The 23,214-nt window shown below is 39.4% G+C and overlaps 1 pseudogene; it reads left to right on the forward strand.

Annotated features, from left to right (window-relative positions):
* The first annotated feature begins 2,983 nt into the window (after positions 1–2,983).
* On the forward strand, positions 2,984–3,285 carry LOC102502297 (60S ribosomal protein L37 pseudogene; annotated as a pseudogene).
* Positions 3,286–23,214: the final 19,929 nt, after the last annotated feature.

A 23,214-nucleotide genomic window follows, 5' to 3' on the forward strand; every position in this document is an offset into this window, starting at 1 on the left:
GCTCCCTATAGCGAAAATCTCTCCAAAAAAAAAACTTTTGTGTAGCATTTAATAGTTTTCCAGGCACTGTCCCTTTTATTACCTCATTTTGTCTTCTGTAGGAGTGGGAAATAGTGTTATCCCTATTTGCAGATAAGGAGCAAAGAGCCTGGGAAGTACAATATATTATTTGTGAGCTGCAGTAACACAGCACTTTTGTAGTTCAAACAATACCTATTTATTACTTCACATTTCAAGGCCACAAGTTCAACAAGTCTCACCAGGCTAAAATCAAAGTTGTCAAGGCTGTATTCTCTTCTAGAAGGCCAAAGGCAATATCAGTTTTCTTGTTTATTCTGGTTGTTGGGAGAATCACATTTTTCTAAGACTAACATTATAGTTTAGATCATGGTTTCCCCGTTTCATGTTTCAGAGTTTGGCCTAAGTTGGTGGTGATTAGATGTCCCTAAGAAATTTGTGTGTTGGGATTTGATGGTATTGATTGTATTACAAAGATGTTAAGTGAAAACTTAATTTACTCATGTTGTCTCAGGGTAGGGCTTTGCGGTTGTGATTATGTCTTTAGGGCAGTGTTTGTGAATGAGAGGGTTTGAAAATTCCCCAACTCATGATCAGAAACTCAGGCTATATGGTCACTTGACATTCCATACTTTGACACTTGGTCTCTCCTGTGTCTTAGGCATTCCAAGAGTGACTATGAATAATATTCAGTTCTTTCCAAAAGACTGAAGAGCTTTGTTTCAGAATCCAAGGGGTCTACCATACCATTCTTCTTCTGAGACTTTTCAAGTGGTCTTTTATACCACAGGTATCTCATATACCATAGTTCATATGATCCAAGTGGCAGAGATATTTGTCCTGTAACTCAGACATGCTACAAGGTCTTTTCTTACTCTGGCTCCTATTCAAAAGTACCAGATTTTCACCTCACCCAGTCAGTGGTTATAGCAGTATTCTCAAGTGCTACTTCACAGAACAAGAGGGCTGGCCCCATAACAGAGCGTTTAAGCCCTGTGCCTATGGATATGGAAGCCATATCCCACATGACCAGCTGCAGTTCAAATTCTAGCTTCAGTGACATGAAAAACATGCTAAGTACATGTACATACATGTCCAAAATCCTGACAGAATGGACAAATGGAGGAAAAGTATTAGAATGTGACCGCTGGACCCCTAACATCTTCACCAATGTAGCAACCTCCTGAACTTTATTTTTTTCTCTTTGTAGAGGCTTTTGCCTTAGGGCATGTGTGCTTGCTGGAGACAGGGACGGTGAGAGGGAAAGTAAGAAATCACCCCTTGGGGGGCTACAACTCCATCTCCTCCACTCTCCAGGAATCTCAGGCATGCGTACAGTGTGAGTTTCAAGCCACTGGGTCCAGGACTCAAACCATATTCAGCCATGTAGAAGTCCAGAGGTGTAACTGCTATGCCATCTACTGGCCCCAGCCTCTAGAACTTTTGTGACATTTTCTTCCACCTTCTGGTGTACATAGGTTTACCAAGGCATTCCAAGGACTTTCAGTTTCCTATTCATCAGATCCATTTAACATATTGCCATCTGTACAGTGGGTAAAAATAATGTTTAGAAGAATATCCAACCTGTCCAATCCTCTTAAAATTATGTTATGAAACAGATAGAAGAGTTAACATTGACCTGGAGACAGACTGGGATATACACTTGTAAAGGTAAATTATTTATTCTTCCTGGTGGTATGAACAAATTCATTCACAAGATCAATAAACTATAAAACTATGTCCTAGAGACTTTATTGGGGGCAAGTGGTCAAGTGTGTGGTAATCCACTGCTATGTCTCATAGAACATCCAGTTTTTGCAACTTGTAGAACAATAAATCAAATGAAGATATGATTTAAACCACCATCCCTATATCCTTTAAGTCACTATGGCACTAATTGCTGTCATTTTCCCTGGATGCATTATTATTTACTTACTGTTTTGGCAGTAAAGAGAGGACAACTTCAGGAATTCTATTTTGTCTTTCCTGCTAAGATAGCTTGGGGTTAACCAGTTAAGGAAACAATGTGAAGATTCCTGTATGAATATGTACATAGGAACTGGAGAAATAACTGTGAGATGGGTTCATGAACCCAATGGACACACTGATACAGTTTTAGACTAGAGTTCCATTTGTTGATTGACCCTGATATTCCTCTATCCTAATGGGAGATCAATGTGCCTTAATGTTCCTGGTGTCAGTGTTCATTTGGATCCTGAATCCAACAGCACTCAAAAAGTGTTAAGTATTCTTTTTTCCCTAGTTAATATTTACCTACTAAGTGGCTGCAAGTATCTTTGTGGGAAAGGAATGGGGAAATCAAATGCATGCATTACCTTTGCCACCATATTATAAGGTCCTTCCTCATGGAGACACAGATTCTCATTTAAAAGATGGATTCTAGGTAAAGAATTGGCTCAGACACAGAAACTCGCTAAATTATTAATGACATTTCTTTGGGCAGCTATCCTCAGCTTCTGCTTATCTTTCTTGATTTCTTCTGAGGATATATATACATACATTCAAGTAAGGTCTATCTTTGAGCTGGCCCATATAATGTGAGCCATGTATGAAAAAAACAGGCAAATTAATTTTAAGATAAATATTTTTCTTCTTTTTTTGTTATTTGCATAGGGCACTGGTGTTTGCCAGAGACAGAGACAAAAAGAGAAAGAGAAAGAAAAAGCAAGAAAGCACTCCTCAGGTTGGATGGCTATACTGTAATCCTTTTTCCTTTATCCTCCTGTCAGGATTCTTGACACACAAATGTCCCAGAGTGTTCCTGAAACCATCAGGTCCAGAACTCAAACCATGTAGTCTGCCATGTGGGATTGAGCCACTTCAACCACCGCGCCACCACTAGTCCTAATATATTTTATTTAAGACAAAATATGCAAAATGTTGTCATTGCAGTATGTAATCAATATTACAAAAATAATTAATGAGCTCTTTGGTATCAGCTACAGAAGCGAGATGATGAAAGGAACGTCATCGTTTGGGAAGCATCGCAATAAGACGCACACGTTGTGCCGCCGCTGTGGTTCTAAGGCCTATCACCTTCAGAAGTCGACCTGTGGCAAATGTGGCTACCCTGCTAAGCGCAAGAGAAAATATAACCAGAGCGCCAAGGCTAAAAGACGCAATACCACTGGGACTGGTCGAATGAGGCACCTAAAAATTGTATACTGCAGATTCAGGCATGGATTCCGTGAAGGAACAACACCCAAACCCAAGAGAGCAGCTGTTGCGGCATCTAGTTCATCTTAAGAGTTTTAACGATTAGTCAGGCAATAAATGTTCTCGGTTAAAAATAATAATAATTAATGAAACATTTTACATTATTTTCTTTTTGGTAAGTCTTTGACATCAGGGTGTGTACTTTATAGTTCTAGCTTGTCTAGTAAGTAGTAACCATGTTTCAAAGGCTCAGCAGCCTCTGGAGTCTAGAACTGCACTGGACATCACTGCTGTAGGCTGTCATTGCAACACAGCATGTTGCACTTTGGGGCCTTTGGTATCTCCATAATTAGTCAAGTCAGTGAGACAAGATGGAGAGGTGGAAATGAAACTTCCTAGCTATTGCTGGGAAAGGCAGCTTTCACCAGACAAAAGCAATTTTTCTAATGGAGGTCATAACAACAAGCCATTAGCCACAGCACTTTCCGCTCTTAGAGAATGAGTGCATTGGCTAGAAAGGGGGACCTGGATAGGAACCCCATGGTGTCTACTATGCTGAGTTAGCTGAAATCATTTCTATATTTGCACCAAAAAAGTTTTAAATGGAATGGAGTAAGTGTGACTTTATGTCACACTCTCCCCCTTTTTCGGTTTATTTATTTCTTCCATGATTGAGAGAAACCAACACCCCCAACAGGGCCTTCCCACCACAATGTTATGTATAGATGGGCTCTAGGTAGGATATGATCTTGGGATTTCCCAATGTGGATCCAGCCACATTGCTGCTGCACCACAAGCTGGCCCCATCCTGCCCTGTGTTAAGAAGTTTTCTTCATGTGAGGAAATTCTTTTTGTGTCATTTGAAGCTTTCACAAGAATTAGAATCTGCAAGTGCTAGGCTCTTCTACTAAATGAGTAAGAAAGAAACAAAGCAAAACTAATACCCCAGACTGGGTAAGTCTGCCTAGTGCAAACAAAGCCTTAAATTAAAGCAGTGGCTCTCAAAACTTTATCCCAGCATCAGCAGCATCTGGGAGCTTGTTAGAAACACAAATTCAGAAACTCAGGGGTCGGGGGTGGACCCAGCAATCCCTAGTGCAACCAGTGCTCCAAGTGATTCTGATGTACCGTCAAAACTGAGACTAACTTAAACACATGTCCCTTTGGGAAGGTAATCATGGCCTACCACATCAAAGAGACTCACTAAATAGTTATATTCTTTGACCCCTTTTCAGGGAGGCAGACTAACTGCCTGCATTGATAATCCTCATGCTGTTTGTGTTTCCTATGAGAGAACTGGAGGAGGGAAAGGCCTTCATATATGGTGCATTCATAATTAAGTTGGTACAACTTACCCCTTCTGTGTGGGAGAATGCTTGAGGCTAGTGTTCTATTTTGAGAACTTATGGAACAAAAAACTAATTCTGAAGTTTTAGCTGATATATCCCTGTGGAAAAGAGCAGCTCAGTATGACACCTGCTGGTCCAACACACCTAACACAATGAGATAGAAAAACAGCAACTGACAGCCAAGGAACTATGCCCAGCCCCTCTGCAAAGCTGCCCTAGATTTGCAGAACTTCATGATCAGGTAGATCTGGGGATTTCCAAAAAGACTGATTAGTTTTCCTCACTGGGGACACAAGTTTCTCAGGCAAGTCACAAACAACAGATAGTGATGAAGCAATAAAATAATTTCAATTAGAAGCCAAACACAAAACAAGTAATCAAAACAGAGCCAAGAGGCCCAAAATACATTGAGGACTATCCCTAACTTCAAATAAAGAACATTTTATTAGCTCAGATTTTTAGTCACTTAATTAATCATTGGAACATTGTCTATAACAAATAGGGCAGAATCATGACAGTGTTTAAATACTGACTTTAATTAGTATAATGCCAATTCTTGTTCTCACAGTTTGCCGTATTTTGTTCCAATTCCAATCATTGCAAAACTGCAAAAGTTGTTGCAGACATTCACTAAAGGTCTATTAAAATATGAAATAGGCAATAAAATTACACTAAAGGCTTATTAAAATATGAAATAAGCAATACAAAATTAAAATACAATTTTCTATATATCATAGCTATATCCATGATGACCTATTCAATACAGTGGTTCACTAAGCATTGATTAAATAAAGGCTACCACTTGCACCTTAGCTTCTTAAACAATTCTCAAACAACCAGAACATACTAAAATGTGTAACATTTAAAAACTGTAATGAAGGCAGAAATGTGTGTGTGTGTATGTATTACGTATGTATGTGAAGAAACATCTTTCTTTTTTTTTTTTTTTTGCTACAGAGCATGTGCATTCACCAGAGAGAAGAGGACAAAGCACCCCTCGTAGAGAATGGTCATGTTGTAATCCCTTCTCCTCCATCTCTCTCTCCCTTTAGGATTGTGGGTACACACATACATGTATCCAGCATGATTGTAAAGCTCCTAGGTCTGGGAAGCTAACCACACAGTCCACCATGTGGGATCTGGCTGCCTTAACCACCAGGCGTTGGAGCCAGTTCTTATCAAGAGCATTTTAAGTAATGGTTAGATTTGTGAATTGTAATCATAGCCATTTCCTGTGATTCTATTGTTAATGTGTGGTGATACTCATGAGTAGGGACTGCATAAAGATGTATTTGAACCCCATTACCTCCATTAGCCCGTTGCACAGCCTTAGACAGGTCATTTAATTTCTTTGTGCTGGAGTTTCCTCCTCTGTGGAACAGGACGATGACAATTTCCCATGAGAAATTGACTTAGTACATGAAGAAAGGGAAGTGGATCCTGGGCAGACTAAAGTGAGTCTTCAAAATTTGAATATTTAACGAATTAAAAATAAACCCAGTTTATTTTGGAAGTCTCATACGACATAATAAAAATTCATGTGTAAAGCCAGACCAGTAGCGCAACAGTTACGTGTGGTGCAGAGAGAACCAGATATCACATGGCTTACTGCAGTTTAAATCCTGGACTCAGGGACTTGAAAGAATGCTGGACAAGTCTGTGTGTGCCCCGGATCCTGACAGGATAAGAAATGGAGAATAAAAGGACTGTGAGGTGATCATGCCCTCTCTTCCTCTCTCTTCTGTATGTACCCACTATGGGAAGAAAGAATTAGTGTATAAAAATTACTGAGAGACATCGTTTTAAAGATGAGAAATAACTTTATAATCATTAAAGCTGTCAACGATGAATAGGCTGCACCCAAAAATGGGCACAACCTATCACAAAGTTCCTAAGGTTGTAGAGTCACTTGCAAATGATGTAATAGCAGGAAGTTTTTGAATTGGGGAGGAAGGAGGAGTTGTCTTAGTCCACTACTGTATTGCTAACAGAAATACCTGAGACTGGGTCATTTCTAAAGGATAGAGGTTGATTTTTCTTTCTTTTTTTTTTTTTTTCTTTTTTTTGCTATAGGGTGCGTGTACTCACCAGAAAGACAGAGAGAGACAGAGAGACAGAAAGCGAAAAATCAGGCCCCCCCCCCCAGGGGGCTGGCCAGGACACAATCCGCTCTCCTCCATTCTCCTCTTGGGATCTTGGGCACACATGCACACGTTGCCCGGCATGAGTTTAAGCCACCAGGTCCAGGACTCAAACCGCATTCGACTACATGGAAGTCCAGTGACTTAGCCATTACACCAACTGCTGGTCCCAAGAATAGAGTTTGATTTGATTCACAATTCCAATGTCTAGAAAGTCCAAAGGTGTATGGATGGTATTAAGCTGGCTAGAACATGGCTGACAGAAGCAAAGAGGATATTGAGCGCATGCAGAAAACAACCTGGGACCAGCCATCTTTCTTTAATAGGAACTGCTCTTGTGAGAACTAATCCCTTCTCATAGGAGCTAGGACTCATTCATTCTCCCCAGAGACAGCGTTAACCCAATCACACATTCATGATCCAATCACTGCCCACTAAGCATCACTATTGCCAAAACATCATTACATTGGGGACCAAATTCCAAAACATTAACCTTTAAGGAATAAACCCCTACCAAACTCATAACAGAGGAGTAGATGAAATCTAAGGCCCTTTCCAATCTAAGTCTTTGATATATTCTATAAATCTTCCAACGAGAAACCACCTATTGATATTGTTGCTCCTTTAAATCATTCCTTTATGCATGCCAGTATTTCTGGGAGGCCTCTATTTGGCTTATAAAGAAATAGAGGACCAGCAGACGGCATAATGGTTACGTCACTGGACTCCCATGTATTCAGCCATGGTTCAAGTCCCAACCTGGCAGCTTAAAACTCATGCCAGGCACATGTGTATGCATGCCCAAAATCCCAGGAGGAGAATGGAGAAGGGATTGTGGCATGGCCATCCCCTCCTGAAACAATTATTTCTCACTTTCCATCTCTCTGTCTCTCTTCTCTGTCTCTCCAGTGAACACATTCACCCTAGAACAAAAGTCTCTCTCAAAAAATGAAAAAAAAAAGAAATAAAGAGAGAGAGAGAGAGAAAGAGATTGGATATGAATCTTTGACCAGCTCTTCAGTTGTTATGGTAACCATAGAAAGGGACATAGCAGAACAGATTGGCTAGTGATTAGAGAGTACTTAAATAGCAATTGCTGCAAATGAGGAGAAAGATGATAGTATGTAATGACAGTACCAGAAAAGCAATGTGTTCAACCTATCACTTTTAGAGGAAAAATCAGAATGGGGTACATAACTACAAAGGATGACAGAATTCTCAAATATAAGTGCATGCCTAAACAAAAGAGGAAAGTGATTAAAGACTAAGAACAGGCACTGATACAAGATTAAAGTTAGGGTTGTTAAAGGAAGTTGCCTTGAATCAAATAATCTTGCTAGTCTTTAACATCATTTACACACAGCATTTATTTCCAATTAAATGAGCACTTAAATAAGTTGAATGTCTGAGATGTCTTCAAATTGTTTATGGAAGATATGTGTCATGAAAAAACTATGCATGGATTTCAAAAATTATTTGCACCAAAATACACTTTAATTTTATTATTCTGTGAACTGTTTAAATTCCCCTTGTATCTTTGGGATCCGTTTGGAAATACAGTAGAATGGTTTGGGTGCTGTTGATATTACATGAATGCAAGGTGACTTCCTCCCATCTGCACAATGTCTCCATCCAAGTCGGTGCAGCAAGGGCAGGTGGTTTTTCAAGGAAGGCTAAGGAAATCAGTCTGCCTTAGTCAAATACATATAGTGGGCAAGATAAAATACAGCTAAGTCCAGTTAATTGTCTAAATGGGTCAAAAGTTATATGAATGAAAGAAAAAAATACTTTTGATATAAGAAAATTGAAATTAAGGTTAACATTATTGTTAACAAACTGTCCTTTGAATTAATCATTGTTGATATGTTTTCTAAGTACGAAATAAGAAATTGAGCTAGATTTCAAAACAATTCCATGACTGGGAAAGGAATTTCTGACCTTTCTAAAATTATATACCAAATTGGTGTTTCTCTATTTCTTTCTCAGGGAAGATGCCCATAATTTCCATCAGATTTTTAGGAAGAACTGTAATGCACCAAGAGCACTAAATGCACTATGATGCATGATTAGCCTCAAAGATGTATATCCTCAATCCTGTACTAACCCCAATGTTTCTGTAAAATGTGTGCTGAAAAGAAAAAGACACTTGGAGTAAATTGCTAAAATGAAGTCCAGGGGCAATGCACATATTTTAATGTATCATTTTTATGTACTTGCAGCTGGCACAGACAGAACAGAGTAGAATTCCTCTTTTTATTTTATTTCTTCATGATAGAGAGCATGCACACATATCTGTGTGTGTGTGAGAGAGAGAGAGAGAAAAAAAAAAAAAAACACCCTCCACAGAGGCTGGTCATGCCTTGATCTCTGTCTTCCAGTTCATCAGATCCCAGGCATTAGGGTGCATGCCTGGCATGTTTCAGGCTGACGGGACTGAGACTGGAACCATGGTCTCCATGTAGGAACTGGCATCTTGGAACAGCACACCACTCTGCACCAGAGAGCTGGCCTGGCCTTCCTTTTTAAACTCAGCTCAAAGAAGAAGCTTTAATTGTCACAAAACTGTCATTAGGGGCCATTTCAAGTACTGTAAACTTTGGAAGTACATTTCTTTCTTTCTTTTTATTTTTTAGAGGGAGATTTTTGCTGCAGGGTGCATGCATCACCAGAGAGACAAAGGGAAACAGAGAGACAGAAAGCAAGAAATCACCCCGCAGCGGGGATGGCCACACCACAATCCCTTTTCCTCCATTCTCTTCTTGGGATTTTGGGCATGCAAGCACATCTGACCAGTCCTTGACCAAGGACTCAAACCACCACTGTAGACTACGCAAGAGTCCATTGATGTAACCACTACATCATCTGCTGGTCTCTGGAAGCACATTTCTGAACTAAATTAGGAAGGCATAGGAGGAAAGTAAATGTACTTGCATTATGCAAATTGAAAAACTTAATGCAAGATACCTCTGAGTTAGCTTTTTCTTCAGCCCATGATATTTCAGAGGCCCAGACAGATAAAAGTAGAGGCAGAATTACCTAAACACTTGAAATGAGAAACCACATTTGGGGGTGAGGGGGACAAACTGTAGATGCTGAAAATGTATATGGGCTGAGTTCCGGACACCAGGCGGACTGAGGCTGCAGGCCCGACCCTACCGCAACTCCACGCATCCCCACCGTTCTTCCTCCTTGGACCCCAGGTTGGTTGCCTGGGACTTTAAGGCGAACACACACCCCTCCCCACCCGAAACTGAGGCTGCAGGCCCGACCCTACCGCAACTCCACGTATCCCCACCATCCTTCCTCCTTGGACTCCAGGTTGGTTGCCTGGGACTTTAAGGCGAACCCACACCCCTCCCCACCCGAAACCCGGATCGAGCCGGCCAGCAGTTCCGGACACCAGGCGGACTGAGGCTGCAGGCCCGACCAACCTGGTACTGTCATTCATTGTCTGATCCATTTCCACTAGCCTTTGGAGTGTTTGAATTTTGGTGAGTTGAGTAGCGCGCGGTGCGCGATTTTCTTTTTCCATTTTGTTTTTCTTTGCTCTTGGGGTGTTGCTTGTTTGGTCAGTTGAAGGCTCACTACTCCTTAGAAACAGCGAGCACTTTGGGCCTTCCAGGGCTAGTGGCAACAGTTAATGGTAATTGTGAGTAATAGGTAGGCCAACCATAAGAGAAATCATCAATCTTCTAAGCCTGTACAACTTTTATGAATCAGAGATACCTGAAATAAGTTGGCAAGAAACATATAGATTACCTGATGACTAAAAACAATCGCAAAGGCTCAAGAAATATGAGCAACCAACAAAAGGCCTCTCCGTCAAGGGAAATCATCAATCCTACATCACCCACAGTCAATACAATGGACGTCGTGGACATGTCTGATAAGGAATTCAGAATATTTGTAGTGACCAAACTAACTGAGATGGAAGAGAAAAGAGACAAGGAGCTCCAGGAGATGAGGAAGTCCTTTAATGACTTGAAAGAAGAAATGGATACCCTAAACAAGAACCAGATGGAACTTCTAGGTTTGAAGAATGTGATAGAGGAAATCAAAACCTCCCTTGAAAGCATTAAATGTAGGTTAGACCAGGCAGAAGACCGAATCTCTAACGTAGAAGACAAAACATCTGACCTAGATAAAAGTATCAAGAAGATTGAGAAAACAACCATGAAAAATGAGGATAATATACGAGGAATACTGGACACCATCAAGCGCCCCAACATTCGGATAATTGGTATTCCGGAGGAGGAAGAAAATAATAAGGGCCTGGAAAATTTATTCCATGAGATCCTGGAAGAAAACTTTCCAAATCTAGAAAGGCATTCAAATATCCAGACCCAAGAAATACAGAGGACCCCAAGTAGAATCAACCCAAGAAGATCATCTCCAAGGCACATCATAGCCAGACTGGCAAAAACAACAGATAAAGACAAGATACTAAAGTTGGCAAGAGGGAAACGCCAGGTTACTTACAAAGGTCACCCCATCAGGCTAACATCGGATCTCTCAGCAGAAACAATGCAGGAAAGGAAAGAATGGGGAAGCATAGTCAAAGTGTTGAGTGAAAAACAATTTCAACCAAGAATACTATACCCGGCAAAATTATCTTTTATATGGGAAAAAAAGATAAAAACATTCTCAAATAAACAAAATTTGAAGGAATTTACCAACACCAGACCAGCTCTTCAAGAGGTTTTGAAGGGAGTACTATACCAGGAAAACTAAAAAATCAGAGACAGTTATACGAGAACAAAAAACAACTAAGAAAATGGCTCACTTAATGATAGGATCAGGTATGGAAATATCGATAATTACATTGAATGTCAATGGATTAAATTCCCCAGTTAAGAGACATAGACTAGCTGAATGGATAAGAAAACAGAAACCCTCTATCTGTTGCCTACAAGAAACTCACTTTATGGATAAAGATATACATAGACTAAAAGTCAAGGGCTGGAAAAAGATATTCCATGCAAATGGAAATCAGAAAAAGGCTGGAGTAGCGATATTGATCTCAGACAAAATAGATTTTAAAACAAAGACTGTAAGAAGAGACAAAGAAGGGCATTATATAATAGTAGATGGGGTAATCCAGCAAGAAGATATAACCCTTATAAATATCTACGCACCCAACTCAGGTGCGCCTAAATATGTGAAGGAAAGACTGCTGGAGCTAAAAGGAGACATAGGGAAAAATACTATAATTGTTGGAGATCTCAACACCCCGTTATCTCCTATAGACAGATCTTCTAGACAGAAAATAAATAGAGAGATACAGGACTTAAATGATACTATAAATGGAATGGGCTTGACAGATATCTATAGAACTTTCCACCCTACATCCACAACATATACATTTTTCTCACCCCGACATGGAACCTTTTCAAAGATAGATCATATATTAGGACACAAATCAAGCCTTTACAGATTCAAAGGCATAGAAACTGTACCCAGCATCTTCTCTGACCATGATGGAATTAAACTCAAGATTAATTTCAAGAAACAACCCCGAAAACACACGAACACATGGAAACTGAACAACCTACTTCTGAATGACTTCTTCACTACTGAAGAAATTAAGGCTGAAATAAACAAATTTATGGAAACAAATGATAATGAGGACACAAGTGTCCAGAACCTATGGGACACAGCAAAAGCAGTCATAAGAGGGAAATTCATAGCAATTAGTGCACATAAGAAAAGGATGGAAAGATGGCAAGTAGATAACTTATCATCATGCCTCAGAGAACTGGAAAAACAACAACAAACGAACCCCCAAAATGCCAGGCGAAAAGAAATAATAAAGGTTCGAGCAGAAATAAATGAAATAGAAAATAAACGAACCATACAGAAAATAAATGAAAGCAAAAGCTGGTTCTTTGAAAAGATCAACAAGATTGATACTCCATTGGCTAGACTGATCAAGAAGAAGAAAGAAAGAAACCAGATTAATCAAATATGTGATGAAACAGGCAATATTACCACGGACATAGCAGAAATACATAATATCATTAGAGGATACTATGAGCGACTTTACGCCAACAAACAAGATAACCTGGAGGAGATGGACAAATTCCTGGATGCATATAAACTACCAAGATTGGATCAGGAAGACATAGAGAATCTGAATAGACCTATAACAAGCCAGGAGATTGAATCAGTAATTAATAATCTCCCAACAAAGAAAAGCCCAGGCCCAGATGGCTTCACTTGTGAATTCTACAAAACTTTCAAGGAAGAATTAACCCCTATCTTACTAAAATTATTTCTAAAGATTCAAAAGGAAGGAAACCTTCCAAATTCATTTTATGAAGCCTCCATCATCCTCATCCCCAAAACAGATAAGGATATGACAAAAAAGGAAAACTACAGACCAATATCATTGATGAATATAGATGCGAAAATTCTCAACAAGATACTCGCAAATCGTATCCAACAACATATAACAAAGATCATTCATCACGACCAGGTAGGCTTTATACCAGGGATGCAAGGGTGGTTCAATATACGCAAGACCATAAATGTAATACACCACATTAACAGAAAGAAAGATAAAAACCATATGATCATCTCAATTGATGCGGAGAAAGCGTTTGATAAAATACAACATCCTTTTATGATTAAGACTCTCAGTAAGATTGGTATAGAAGGGTCATTTCTGAACACAATAAAAGCAATCTATGAAAAACCTACAGCTAATATTATACTGAATGGGGAAAAGCTGAAAGCTTTTCCTCTGAAAACAGGTACTAGGCAAGGCTGCCCACTTTCTCCACTGCTCTTTAATATAGTACTGGAAGTCTTAGCTATTGCAATCAGAGAAGAGAACAGTATTAAAGGCATTCGAATAGGCAAAGAAGAGTTGAAAATATCTTTATTTGCAGATGACATGATGGTATACTTAGAAGACCCAAAGGTATCCATGAAAAAACTGCTTGAAGTAATAAGTGAATACAGTAAGGTGGCAGGATACAAAATCAATATCCAAAAATCTATAGCATTTCTATTTATGAACAACAAGTTGAATGAAGCAGAGCTGAAGAAAGGAATCCCTTTCACCGTAGCCACAAGATGTATAAGATATCTAGGGATAAACCTAACTAAGAAAGTCAAAGACCTTTATAAAGAAAACTACGAGAATCTTAAAAAAGACATTGAAAGTGACATAAAAAAGTGGAAGGACATCCCATGCTCCTGGATTGGTAGAATTAACATAATCAAAATGGCAATTCTACCCAAATTAATCTACATGTTTAATGCAATTCCAATCAAAATACCAGAGATATTCTTCAGAGATCTAGAAAAGACAATTATAGAATTTGTCTGGAACCATAAAAGACCTCGTATTGCAAAAGCAATCCTGCGTAAGAAGAATGGAGTAGGAGGCATATCACTCCCTGATCCCAAGATATACTATAAAGCTGTGGTCATCAAAACAGCATGGTATTGGCATAAAAACAGACATGTGGACCAATGGAAGAGAATAGAGACCCCAGAAATAACTCCCAAAGCTTATAGCCAACTGATCTTTGACAAAGGATATCAGTCAATCCATTGGGAAAAGGAAAACCTCTTTAGTAAATGGTGCTGGAAAAACTGGGTATCCACCTGCAGAAAGATGAAACTGAACCCCCATCTTTCACCATTAACAACAGTCAACTCAAAATGGATCAAAGATCTGAACCTAAGACCTCAGACAATAAAACTACTTGTGGAAAATGCTGGGGAAACTCTGGGAGACATTGGAGTAGGCAAAGACTTCTTAAATAAGACTCCCAAAGCACAGGCAATAATCCCTAAAATAGACAAGTGGGACTATATTAGACTAAGAAGTTTCTGCACAGCAAAGGACACAGTAACAAGTGTGAACCGACAACCCTCAGAATGGGAAAATATTTTTGTTAAATATGCCTCAGACAAGGGACTGATAACGAGAATACATAGGGAACTCAAGTGCCTTATGCGAAAAAAAATGATTAACCCGATTAAAAGATGGGAAAGTGAGCTGAACAAAAGTCTCTCTAAGGAAGACATACGAACAGCCAAAAAGCATATGAGGAAATGCTCAACATCCCTCATCATAAGGGAGATGCAGATAAAAACCACAATGAGATACCACCTAACCCCTGTCAGAATGGCAAAGATTAAGAATATAAAAAGTGATAAGTGTTGGCGGGGATGTGGTGAAAAGGGAACCCTCCTACACTGTTGGTGGGAATGTAAACTAGTTCAACCACTGTGGAGAACAATATGGAGGTTCCTCAAAGATCTACAAATAGAACTACCATTTGATCCAGCAATCCCACTTCTGGGTATTTACCCAAAAGACAGGAGAACGCTCAGTCAGAAAAGTGCTTGCACATCCATGTTTATTGCAGCATTATTCACAATTGCCAAGACATGGAACCAACCTAAATGTCCACAAACTGATGAATGGATTGGAAAAGTGTGGTATATATACTCTATGGAATACTACTCAGCCATAAAAAATAACAAGACCCTGGAATTTGATAGAAAATGGTCAGATATGGAGGATCTATTGCTGAGTGAAGCAAGCCAGGCTATGAAAGAAAGATATTGTATGTATCCACTCAATATATACCGACTATCCGCACTCTATAATAGAGAGCAAAAATTCGGAGGACATAAAAACAGTGAAAGTACTTAATGAGAATAGGACAGTGTGGAATGGGGTAAGTGAAGAGAAGAGGATAGAGAAAGATAGCAAGTGAACAACAGAGAGACAGGACATTAGTGAGAAACAGGGGTTATCAACTGTTGATGATGACATGTATAGTATTCTCAACTGGATTGGTCTGAGAAGTATTTCATGATGGGCAAAGTATTTTTACAAGCAAAACGAGAAATAGCAATTGACTGTTTTATAAAAATAATTAGAATAATAAAAATAATGATTGGGGAAAACAGAAAAGATATGGAATGTTGAAGTGGGGAGATTAATGTCTCTGTACTGACTGACATGCATGGCATTCCCTTTTGAAAAAACAATGTAATACACTGTAAAGTTATATGTAATCCAATGTAATATAAAGAAGATTATGATGATAATAAAAATAAAAAAAAGAATAGAAAAAAAAATGTATATGGGCTTTCTGCTAAATTATCGGAAACTAAAGTTATCTTTATTTCAAGTTGTATCAACGTTTCTGATTAAGAAAATGGTCAGAAACTAAAGCAAATCTTTGTGTTATTAAGTATGATATTTAAAGTGTCACAAAAAAATTAAAAGTTGCTTTTGTCTACGGATACAGAGCAAATATGCTCCTAAAAATGAGCTTTCTGTTTCTGCCTGGCTCAGCAATGCAGAGGACTTTTCAAAAGACTTGTGGACTGGGCTGCTTCCTGTATGCCATGAAACTGACTTTACCAAAATATTTTCCAGTAAGTTACAGAATATGAATTGCCCTCATTCCTGTGGCCATAACTGAACCTATTCCTATTCTTGATGAGTGTTTATTATTGAATTCCTAAGCCCTATTTCCCCATTAACAAGTCCTTTCCTTTTACTTTGCAGCTATTTTTATTTATTTGCTGCTCCTTAAACCTTGAAGTTCCAGCATTCTCCAGCTGCCTGGAACCTCTCTGCCTCCCCAAATTCACCAGTCAACTACTGCCATAGCTACTTCCAGGCCTTTACCCGAGGCCTCTTAGGGTAAAGCTCTTCTTTATCTTTCTACTGTAAGAACACTACTTCTTCCCAGACCACATTTCATGGGAAATTTCCCTCTCTTCACTCCAAACACTTTTGTGGTTATTCAATTCATATTTAACTTTGCATTCCCTAAATTTTTCTGACATTTCCATCTTTTATTGTCTCTTCCTCTACTCTTACTAAAATATATATCTTAAAATGTTAAACACTAAATTAGCTGAGCCTGATCAGTAAAATCATGATAAGGTATTTTCATGTCCTCAAATCAATACCATTGCTGATAAATTTGACTTAGTAATGAAACACTAAAATGTTTAGAATTTAGAATTAACCAAGGTCATTCATCCCTTTATACTTTTATTCGTCTCATCAACTATTTCCCATTTGTAATGAGTATTCTATTTAATTTTGTTTTTTTTTCTTAACAGTAAATATTGCTTTGTCCTTGAGGAATGTTTAAGTTAACTTTTATAAACTAGCCTTTAAATTTTAAGGAGAAAAAAACGAAACAATATTTTCTTATCGTGTTTCTGTCTTCTCTATCTCTGCATCTCTATCTGCTCTTCATCACTCTATTCTCATTTAATGGAAGTAGTGTATTTTTGTAGTCCGATAAAACTATCATACAACTTGTTGAAATGTCCTTCTAAAGTATAGAAGGACTTTTGAAGGACATTTTTAGTGGTGATTCTTCTAGGACTCTGTTGTTCTGCTTAAACAAAAACAAGCTTTATTTATACGTTAATATCTGTGCACAGACTCCTGTTGTAGCCTGTTCTTTGTCTACTTGGGAGACATTTATTTCCTCTTTTAGGATTTACAACTGGAGGGCAGACTGATGTGCACCCTTCCCAGATGAGCTCCCAGCTATTTGTAATCTTTCTTTGTTCATCTCTGCTCTCCTTTTTTTTTTTTTTTTTTGGAGAGGTTTTTGCTATAGGGTTTGTGTGCTCGCCAGAAAGACAGAGAGACAGAAAGCGAGAAATCACCCCCACAGGGGGGATGGCCACAAAGCAATCCCTTCTCCTCCATTCTCCTCTCGGGATCTTGGGCACGCACGCACACATGCCCAGCGTGAGTTTAAGCCACTGGGTCCGGGACTCGAACCGCAGTCGGCTACATGGGAGTTCAGCGACATAGCCATTACGTTAACTGCTGGTCCCTCTGCTCTCCTAAAGTAGGACTGTTACTTAACCTCACTGCCTGGAGCTCCAAAGTGAGCCCCTCCTGTCTTAACCCTCACACAAATCACTCTGTTTTCTAGTATCACACTATTCACATGCTATGGAGCTTTACCTCTTTGGAATCCCCTCTCCACCCTAATTCTTACCCAGGTTTATCAGCTGGAATAACTCTGACAGAAGTAGTAACTTGGGAGGAGGAATATTTTTGAAAGTTGAAGGTGGGAAATGATGGCAAGCATTTAGCACCTTTAATAAAGAGTTGGATGTCTAATTTTTTTTGAGAGAGGTTTTTGCTATAGGGCATGTGTGCTCACCAAAGAGACAGAGAGACAGAAAGCGAGAAATCACCCCTCGGGGGGATGGCCACACCAAATCCCTTCTCCTCCATGCTCCTCTAGGGATCTTGGGCACGCACGCACATGCACCTGGCATGAGTTTAAGCCACTGGGTCCAGGACTCAAACCGCAGTTAACTACATGGGAGTCCAGCAACATAGCCACTATGCCAACTGCTGGTCCCTGGATGCCTAATTTTCTGAGTTATTGAGACCCCGAAGCTCTGGGTCCAGGAAAAGACAACAGTAATAATAAGAATGATTTTCCTACTTATTTAAGTGTATTTCATTTAATTAATCAGAATCCAGACATGCCATGAAAAGAATTTGTGTTATCTCATGAGCTGTCTTAATTTTTAGAAGCTGTGTAAGTTTATCCTTTTTCTTACTCTTTCTTCCAGTGAAAAGTTTGGAGAAATAAAGACTATAATTGAGGCTGTTAGATACCATATTAAATGAGGAGTCTTACCTATAGAAGCTTACCCTCTCAAGGTACCTTTGAATTTCTTTGAATTTTAATCCTTTTTTCCCCAAACACAACTAGTTTTTTATAAATTTAAAGTTATTCATAAATGTAATGACTATCCATACATAGCAGATTGTATTTCTTAAAGATAGCCACAAAAATATCTTGCATCTCACAGGCTCTTCTGCAATGCGAACTTAACATTCTCTTATCAAGAAACAGGAGTCGATTTCTGCACCCCTCTTGAGTCAGTTAGACTTGTACTTCTTGAGCAAAAATGAGAGCAGAATGACACAGTTAAGGAATAATCTTTTCTTCTTCCCCTTTCCCTCCAAGTAGGCAGTGGTGGTGGCTTGTGCAGCTACGGCCAAGACTAAGACTTGGGATCTGTGTCGCAAGGAGGAGGAGCAACTGAAACAGCTGGAAGACCTGAAGGTGGAGCTAAACCAGCTACAGAATGCCAAAGTGACCAGCGGAGCTGAGTCCAAGCTGTCCAAGATCCGAGCTCTCAGCAAATCCATCGCCTGTGTTTTCACCATCATTAACCAGACATAGAAAGAAAACCTCAGGAACTTCTATGAAAGCAACAGTACAAGCTCCTGGATCTGCAACCAAAGAAAATGTGTGCCATGCACAGTGAGCTTAACAGGCATGAGGAGAACCTAAAGACCAAGAAGCAGCAGCAGACGGAGCACTATCCCTCCTGTGGCAGTACACGGTCACAGCCTGAATGGTGGCCTCAATAAAATGCAGAACTGACTGACAATTAAAAAAATAAAGGAGGGACTAGCGATGGCATAATGGTTGCATCATTGGACTGCTACTTAGTTGACCTTGGTCAGAGTGCCTGACCTGGTGGCTTGAAACTCACACCAGTATTGCCCGTTGATGATACCGTGTCGTTTCTCAGCTGGACTGGTCTGAGGTGTATTTCATGTTAGGTACACTATCTTTACAAGCCAAATGATGTATAGTGATCGAATATTGAAAAAAATAAATAACAAGAATAATTTTTTAAAAGACCAAAAATGCTTATTTTAAAGTAAAAAAACATGATGTAGTCATATATAAGATAGATTATAATAATCACCTCTGGGAATAAAAAAAAAAAAAAAAAAAAAACAACCTCACACTGGACACATATGTGTGCATGCCCAAAATCCCGTGAGGAGAAGGGATTGTGGTGTGACCATCCCCCCTGGGAGGTGGGTAATTTCTTGCTTTGTCTTTCTCTGTCCCTCTGGCAAACAAACATACCCTATACCAAAAATCTAAAAAAAAAAGGAAAAGAAAGAAAAAGAACAATAAAAAGGAATAATCTTTTCTAGCCTTATACTCCCACTTCTTTCTTGCAAAACTTTCTCTTGGGACGCTCACCCTGAAAACCTAACTCCTGCCTTATGAGAAACCCAAGCTATAAGATGAGGATACCTATACATGAACCACAGCAACAAGCACGGTTGAGCTCCCAGGGAATAGCTAGAATTAAATGTTGGCCATGAGAGTAAGTCATCTGAAATATTCAGCCCAATAGAACATGCTCTAGCAACCATGTGATTTCAATTACAAGACAGCTAAAGTAAGAACCGTCCACCTGAGCTCAGTTAATTCACAGAACCATAAGAGAAAATAACAATTTTGTTTTAAACCACTAAGGTTTGGGGTGAGTGCTTAAGACATAAGAGATAACCAGAATACATGCCAAGTGGAACTAGAGCCTATGAATAATCATCTATTATACTCTCCTCAAGCTGATCTCTCAAGGTATTTCAAAGGTAATTCTTTGGAAAACTACAATAGGCCCAATAGAACCTTAAGATGAATGGGAAATGGAATGAACATTAATAGCATTGATCCAAATAGTGCATAAAAGTTTGTGTGTATTTGAGGGTAAGAGTGTTGATTGATATATTTGTTACCTAACAAATTACCACAAACCTGGTGTTTTAAGACAACAGAAACTGGGGCCAGCAGGTGGCATTGTGGTTAAGGTGCTGAACTCCCACATATTTGACCACAGTTCAAGTCCCGGACCCAGAGGCTTGAAAATCACACCAGGTACATATGCCTGTGTACTCAAAATCCTGAGAAGAGAACAGAGGAGAAGGGACTGTGACTTGGCCATTTCCCCAGGGGGATCATTTCTCACATTCTCTCTGCCTCCTCTGGCAAGCACACGTGCTCTATGCCAAACACCTACAAAACAAACAAAACAGAAATTTATTCTCTCACAGTTCTGGAGGGCATAAGTCTGAAATCAAGGTGCCCCTCAACAGAGCCATGCTTCTTCCAAAGGTTCAGAGGAGGATATTTATTTTTTTGTGTAGGGGGGGAAGTTTTTGCTATAGGGTGCGTGCGCTCTCCAGACAGACAGAGAGAGATAAAGAGACAGAAAGAGAGAAATCACCCCCCAGGGAGGATGGCCATGTCGCAATCCCTTCTCCGTTCTCCTCTCGGGATCTTGGGCACGCACACACACGCGCCTGGCATGAGTTTTAAGCCACCGGGTCCAGGATGCAAACCGCGGTCGACTCCGTGGGAGTCCAGTGACAGCCACTACGCTAATTGCTGGTCCCTCACAGGAGGATATTTCCTGGCCTCTTCCAGCTCCTGGGCTGTCTGGGTTTCTTTGGCTTGTGGCTACGGCACTACAATCTCTGTCATCATCTTCATGTTACCCTCTAAGCTTCTGTGTGTCTTCTCTGCCTCTGCCTCTCTCTCTTTTTCTCTATCTGGATAATCTTGATTATCCCCTCATATCAAGATTCTTAATTGGAGTATATCTGAACAGACTCTTTTTCCATAGATGGTAACATTCTCTAATTCCAGGGATTTGACATAGATTGTTTGGGGATGGGCAGGGACATTTATTGACCTATCACAATTGATGTGGGAATAGGAGCAATGAAATGGTTTTAGGATGGGTAAATAAAGCTGACATTTATCAAGCAAATTAATCAATTCACTGCAGTTTCAAGCACAGATGGCAGTTAATACTGCAGTGTGAGTTCTTTTCAGAAGATTGATGACAAAGTTGGGGGTACACTGGATCAGGCTTCTGTTCAGTTGTGCTTATTGACCACATACATTAGTGTGAAAAGAATGAGTATTTGTAAATGAATTTAAATCAAGCTCAATTAAACACAACATGAATATTAACAAGGTTACCTTTGTCAAACAGTACAGGATGACTTCGTTATGCTGCCTTGGAATTCCCTTGGCAAATGGCTTACAATGGCTACATATAAGTTGGTATTCAGCCATTTTCTGACTTTTCATTAATCCTATCATATAATTACCATAAATGTGTTTCTTATTCCCTCCACTTAAATTCTGAATTTTTATTCTCTGCATTGTTCCAGCATTATCCCAGTGCTAAAGTCAGTCAAGCCTCTTTACTCATCCTATAATCTCTAACAACTCTGGAAAATTTATAGCTCATATTCTCCCACTAAGAGGTGTAAAAACTCACCAAGTAAGGTGCAAAATAATATGCCGATAGCATTGGCAGGTGGTATGATATCTGCTGGTTAACAGACTATAATGCCCAAGTCAGTTAATTTTGGCAATCATGTTGCTATCAGATGTTTATGACTTGTAAATTAAATTATCACTAACTGAAATTGTATAATATCTGAGCCAAGAAGAAACAGATGATGGAGTCATGATGAACTATCCAAATAACCCATTAAATCTTTCCATTGATCAAAAAGTTGGCTTAAAAATATAAAGAATTTTACTTAAAAAAAAAACAACTCTTTTTCACTTTCACTTTCACTTTCTCTCTCTGAAAAACTCTTTTTCACTTTCACTTTCTCTCTCTCTCTCTCTCTCTCTCTCTCTCTCTCTCTCTCTCTCTCTCTCTCGGGGAAAGACAGAGTAACTATAGCCATTATTTGATCTTAAAATAAATAATCAACACCAAAGGTAAGATATGGGGGCCAGCCCAAGGCATGGTGGATAAGGCCGCTGGATCCCACATGATCAACTGTGCAGTTTGAGTCCAGGACCCAGCAGCTTCAAAAACAAGCCAGACATGTGTGCATGATTGCCCAAAATCCAAGAGGAGAATGAGAGAGAAGGGGTTATTGAGGCATGGTCATTCCTCCTGGCAAATGTATTTTTTTTCCCTCTCTCTCTCTCTTTCTTCTCAGCAAGTGCATGTATCCTACAGTAAGTATTTTTTAAAAGAAAGATAAGTCAGAATTTAGAAAATCCTGCCTTTCTCTGGTCTTGAACACAAAATGGACATATAAATGATATTTTTTTATACTACTGCTATGGAGTATTTCTATCCCCTCCTCCCCAAATTTCTACATTACAATCCTAACCCCCCACAGTAATAGTATTAGGAGATGGGAGCCTTCAGGTAATGATTGGTATGGAGGCAGCCTTGTCATGAGACTAGTGTCCTTAGAAGAAGAGACATGAGAGCTTGCCGTCTTCCCTGTTTTCTGCCATATGAGGAGCTAGTAAGAGGACACTGTCTACAAATCAGGAAAGACACCTCATCAGACACCAGATCAGTTGGTACCTCGATCTTGGACTTCCCAACCTCCAGAATTATGAGAAACAATTTTCTGTCATACCTCTCAGTCTATGGTAATTTGTTATAATAACCTAAACTAAGATAACTATCGTACATTCCTCTCATCAATCACAAGTATTACATTCTAACTTTTTAAGCTATATATTTTAAAAAGTGTTAATGCCTGGGACCAGTAGGTGTCACAGTTTGTTGAGGCACTGGACTCACACATGGCTGACTGTGTTTCAAGTACTGGATCTGGTGGCTTGAAAATCACACCAGGTGCAGGGCCAGCAGGTGATGTGGCGGTTAAGGGCACTAGACTCCCACATCTTCAA

Source organism: Tupaia chinensis, unplaced genomic scaffold (genome assembly GCF_000334495.1).
Source record: "Tupaia chinensis unplaced genomic scaffold, TupChi_1.0 Scaffold000516_1, whole genome shotgun sequence".
In the NCBI taxonomy this organism is placed as follows: domain Eukaryota; kingdom Metazoa; phylum Chordata; class Mammalia; order Scandentia; family Tupaiidae; genus Tupaia; species Tupaia belangeri.